Source organism: Opisthocomus hoazin, chromosome 26 (genome assembly GCF_030867145.1).
Source record: "Opisthocomus hoazin isolate bOpiHoa1 chromosome 26, bOpiHoa1.hap1, whole genome shotgun sequence".
NCBI classification, from domain to species: Eukaryota; Metazoa; Chordata; class Aves; order Opisthocomiformes; family Opisthocomidae; genus Opisthocomus; species Opisthocomus hoazin.
This window is the reverse complement of record NC_134439.1, coordinates 7,176,401-7,182,400: the sequence shown is the minus strand read 5'-3', so window position 1 is coordinate 7,182,400 and position 6,000 is coordinate 7,176,401.

Here is a 6,000-nt window from a genome sequence, read left to right as displayed (position 1 = left end):
AGCACAAGACATGATGCTGAGACAGCTGGGTTTGTTCTATGGCAAGAAGAGAGAAGGCTCGGGTGGAATCTTACTGTGGCAATCAGCTACCTTTTGGTGGGATATATGAAAGGCAGAGCTAGATTGTTCTTGCAAGTGTACAGAGATAGGATGAGAACGAATGATACAACACAAGAAATTTCAGTTAGATATTCAGAAAAGATTTTTCACAGGATAGCTAAACGCTGGAACAGAGACCCTGAAAATTTGTTGAATATCTTGTAGATTTTCAGAACTGAACTAGACAAGGCCTTGAGCAGCTGCTCCAGTTTGGGCCTGCTTTGAGTGGGAGCTGAACCAGAGATCTCCAGAGGTCTCTTCCGAACTCTGTTACTCTGTGATTTATGATCTGTAATGATTCTACAAATGATGATTTTAAAAATACCCTACAGGGCCCTATAGTCAGGTACTCCAATTTTCTACACTGCTAAAACCCTTGCAACTCCCACAGAGATTCTCTGCCCATTTTTCTGCAGCACCACTTCCTTTTGCTCCCCTTAAGCATCTCCTTGGCCTTTGCCTTTGTCCTGCATGGTTCTTCTCTGTCTAGAACCAATATTTATCCTGCACACTTGAGATTTAGTATCTAATATACTTTTAACTCATCATGACTGAGTCAACCAATTTAGCAGCTGAATAAGAACCCAAACCACACAACTGATTCTGCTGTTCACAAGGCCTTCAAGAAGAAAGCAATGGCCATTACTCCACCTGAAAACATGGAATGGATGCTCAAGGATTATTTGTTGCATGAGACTTCTTTCTGGACTGTCAAGTGAAAGTTCTTAGGCTTTTGCTAACCCAATGCTATCCAAAATCCATCTCTTCTGCTTTGGCAGTGTGCTCACCACCCTGGTCCTCACTTAAGCTGTAAACACTAATGAGGGTTGTGGTGGCCACATCCGGTTCATGCTGGACTTTGCAGGATGGATGGCAACACAGTAGCCAAGGGCTGTCTGGAACAGGGACCCAGACATCTTGCTGGTATGCAAATATGACTGTAAGTCAAGCATCTTACCACCATAAATAGTGAGCAGCCCAAGAGCCATTTGTGCTCTCCCACACAGCAGCAGACTGTACACCAGCATCTCCCCTTGAGTAGGGACACCTCTCAAGGTTACTCCTCGAGGTTGAAAGAATCCTTACTGTGTCACATACTCGATAAGTGAATTGGGAATAAGTGTGCTGAAACTCTGAAAATCTTAGCTAAGTGATATAAAGGATTGATTGCACATATATAATCCTTTAGACATAAACCGTTGGCCGAGTCTGGAGCTAAGTCTGGATCCAAGCTGCACCTAGACTCCTCTCTGAGAAGGATTTTAGAAAGCAAGGGAGTCTTTTCTGAATCTCATAGCTCAACAGGAGGGTCTCCCTGACAGTTTTGTCTGACATTGTCCTCTATGCAGTAAATATTCAAGTGTACCTTGCCACTAAATCTTGTTAAATCACTGTCACACTTACCATTGAACATTGTTAACTCACTGTCTTGTATCAATAAAGTATATTGTTGCTTTTCTCTTGCGAGTGAAGTGCATCCATCTTTCTTTCCACGGCATCTGCTCCAGCCATGCTAACTTGAAAACATCTGAAGCTTTTTACTTGTGCTGATCCTTTCCCCAGTGTAGAAGTAAAATAGCTAATAGCTTGTAGGCAGAGGTTTGCCAGCTTCTCTAGTTAGGAGATGTCTGCAGCGTGACTTCTTAGCCTCACCGAGTCAGCATGACCCAACTGTTGAAGGATTGAATTGTTTGTAAAAGGATGGACTGTCTAGATGTTCCTTTGTGAAGTAATCCACTCTCTGTTGTAGTTTACTATGTCCTGCTTATCTGATACGGCTTGGTGAAGAAGAACTTATATAACCCAAAGGAGTGTAAACACTATAACGGCCCTATCTGGGAAGAGTTTCCATGAGCAGAGTCTGTCACTGCTGCTCTCTGTTCTCCCCTGTAGTCGTAGCAATAACCTGCTTCTGTCCTGGCCTGCTCTCAATTGCATCCTGGTTATTCTGTAAGACCAAGCAAAGTGCAACTTGCAGATTTTGTAGAGGTGTTGTTCAGTGTGGCACTAAACTCAGGGAAATTTGGATTGAAGAGGCAGTGCATGAAAGCACCATGGTTTAGTCAAATGTATAATTGCTCCCATCTCCCTGCTGTAGGTGGGATCAGCTGTAGGGTCATTCTGTTTTATTTTCGTAAGTGCATTTTTAATGGGAGTTACACTAGCCTTAGGCCTCTCTCTGTCCTCCTGCTAGTATTGATGTGTTTCCTTTAATGCGTTTTTGTCGCTGTAACTTTTCTTGTCCTCCATGCTAGGAGCATGAGGAAATAAGTACAACTCATAAAGGTCTCCTTTTGTAGGCAACACCAACAGACATTTGACTGTGGTGGTAGTCTGTCTCGTTTTAGACTTGTGCTATGGGGTGGCAGTCACCTCACTGTGGGTGTAGTTGGGTGGATCTCACCTGAGTATTAGCCCCTTCCCTTGATCACAAGTTGAATAGCTGAGTGTAATAAGGCATGGTCAGCAGGACAACAAGAACTGTGTGTGGTGAGATTTCGCAGAGACCAAGAATGAACAAGTGACAGGAGAACAGTACCTAAAACTGCTAGAAAGATATACCGTGATATCTCTGGGAACTGACTAAATTGGCAACTTGTGTTGATGTTTGTCTATAAAACCCGTGGTGACAGAGATACGGAGGGAATACTGGTATGCAGACACTTGGAGACACAGAGGACATGAGGTGGAAAGGTTATGTGTTGGTGTCAAGCTGTTACTAGCTCCCCGAAAGCAAGAGGTAAGAGCAGTTGTCTCAACAGTATGGCCCTGCCAGGGTTCATAGTTCTAGTATGCCTTAGGCTGATGGATGCTGGGCTTCTGTGATAGGACTCCTGTGCTCTCAGCGAGCCACACCACCAGCAGTAGATGTAACTGCAAGAAATGTCAAACACCTGTAAAGTTTGAGTTACATATTGAAAGTCTGCAGCTGATGTTTGCATAAAAGAAACAGAAAACTGATTTACAGTTAGTACAACGTGAATGAAGAAAGCTGCTTTCAGAAGGTTTAAGATTACTAGGACCTGATGGCCATTAATTATCTTGCATCATACTAGTTTTTATCATTATTTTTTGTGTATACACCTGTGAAGACTTAAGCTATTTTCCACTAATGGTGCATAATGCAAATGAAAGTATAATTGCATCTATATATTGCATGTACTTGCCAGATGATGGTAAGGCAAAAGGGTAGAATAGAGTGGGAGTAGCACAAACTTACCTCTATCAAGAGTTGAGTAAAAGAGTGTAATGAGCCGTGACAGACAGGATAGTGCAGATGAGCGGAGTGGATGAGCCCTGGTACAGACCATGGATTAACAAGTGGTAGAATAATACCTGAACCTGCTGAAAAGACATATCACAATATCGTCTTGGATGGTTCCCACTCTTCCATTAGTACTTCCTCATTACCAAATGTCCTATGCTGTAGATCTATGACTAGCTCCAGGAACATCATCAAAGTAGAGAAAAACATGTTACAAATAAACAGATGGGCTATAGCTTGGAGTACCCCTCTTTCCTCCTGTAGTAAATGGTTAACAGTAAGTTTGTTTCTTTCTTCTTGGTGTGTGGTGAAGGATTTCAACCCAACCTGTGAATTGCTTCCCTCTGGAAGAGGGAAAGTATTAACAGTCATAGTAGAGAATCATAGAATGCTTTGCGTTGGAAGGGACCTTTAGAGGTCATCTAGCCCAACCTCCCTACAGTGAGCAGGGATATCTTCAACTAGACCAGGTTGCTCAGAATGCCGTCCAACCTGGCCTTGAATGTTTCCAGGGATGGGGCCTCCACTGCCTCTCTGGGCAATCTGTTCCAGTGACTCACCACCCTCATTGTAAAAAATTTGTTCCTTATATCTAGTCTAAAACGACCCTCCCTTAGTTTAAAGCAGTTACTCCTTGTCCTATTGCAACAAGCGCTGCTGAAAAGATTTTCCCCATCTCTCCTATAGGCCCCCTTCAGGTACTGAAAGGCTGCTAGAAGGTCTCTCCGCAGCCTTCTCTTCTCTCCTTTCTTTCTTCTCTTCTCCGGGCTGAACAGTCCCAACTCTCAGCCTTTCTTCTCTCCTTTCTTCATAGGAGAGGTGCTTCAGCCCTCGGATCATCTTTGTGGCCCTCCTCTGGACCTGCTCCGATAGTTCCATGTCCTTCCTGTGCTAGGAGCTCCAGAGCTGGATGCAGTACTGCAGGTGGGGTCTCACCAGAGCGGAGTACAGTGGCAGAATCACCTCCCTCGACCTGCTGGCCACACTTCAGCCCAGTATATGGTTGGCTTTCTGGGCTGTGAGTGCACATTGGTGGCTCATGTCCAGCTTTTCATCCACCAGTACCCCCAAGTCCTTCTCAGCAGGTCTGCTCTCAATCCCTTCATCCCCCAGCCTGCGTTGATAGTGGGGATTGCCCCGGCCCAGATGCAGGACCTTTCACTTGGCCTTGTTGAACCTCATGAGGTTCACACAGGCCTATTTCTCAAGCTTGTTCAGGTCCCTCTGGATGGGATCCTGTCCTTCTGGCATGTCAGTTGCACCACTCAGCTTGATGTCTCTGCAAACTTGCTGAGGGTACCTTCAATCTCGCTGTCTAACTCATTGACGAAAATGTTAAACAGCACCAGCCCCAGTATGGACCCCTGAGGGACACCACTTGTCACCGGCAAGTTTTGATTATTGCAGAACTGAAATTTGCAGTGATGTCGGTTTGTCCTTTCCTCCTCTCCACAGCTACAAAACGGGTTGATTGAGATGAGTGAGTCCTAATTTACATACGGATCTGGCATACTCCTCAGCAAATTAGAAACTGACCTGGCTTACAAGTTCTTACAAGGGTGTGTTTCCTCCACTAGCTTTACATCTCTGCTTTAGGAATCCATGTTAGTCACTTTACTCCTAATAGTGAATAGAGAAAGACAGGTGGTGCCACAGGGTGGGTTAATACTCTAGTTCCTGTCTGATTTTGGTACTTTGAACTTAGCTCCTGATAGTAACCACAGCAGCTAGGAAGCTAGTTACTAGTTGGTTGATGTACTCAGTGAGGTGAAGTGGCCTTCCTTCAGTTGTCCTGACTGTGGGATGGGATAACCCCACCCATAGGTGTAGGCTGGAAGATGACTGTCTGTGGAGCAACTCTGCAGACAGACCTGTGGGCTTCTGGTGGATGACAGCTTGAACACGTCATCAGTGTGCCTCTGTGACAGTGAATATTCACTGCATACCGGGCTACATTCGCAAGAGTGTAGCCAGCCATTCAGAATAGGTGCTAATTTCTTGTTGCTTGGCACTTGAGAGACTGCATCTGGAGAACTGTGTACAGGGTAGCTCCGCCCTCACCCAGGAAAAAAACCCACAGGTGTTATCAAAATGGTGTGAGTCCAAAGAAGGATGAGCAAGTTGATCAGAGAACCAGGACACACGACACGTGAAGAGAAGCAGCGGGAGAAGACACAGTTTAGAGGAGGGATCTAGCTGTACTGTTCATTGTCGGAAGGGGATTTATAGAGAGGTCAGAGCCAGATGTCTCAGAAGTGTACAGTGAAAGGACAAGAGATGTGGGTCATGGCTTAAACAAGTATATCTCCACTGGACACAGAGAAGTAACTTTTCATAATGAAAATGTTGAAGCACAGGGCGGTGCCCAGGGAAGTTCTGGGATGCCCGTGCTTGGAGATATCCACGCTTATATAGAGAAGGTCATGAGCAGCCTTGTCCAGCTTTGAAGTTAGCCTTGCTTTTAACAAGGGATTGGACCTCCAGTGGTCCTTTCCAGTCTCATTTCCTCTGTGGCTTGATTATATTCTTACCATTCTTCAAACTTTCACAAATGCTTTCCCAGAAGGTGTTTGGCAGATTTCAGTACCTAATTGGTCCCTGAGGTTTGACTCAGTAAGGAAATACAAGAATGTATA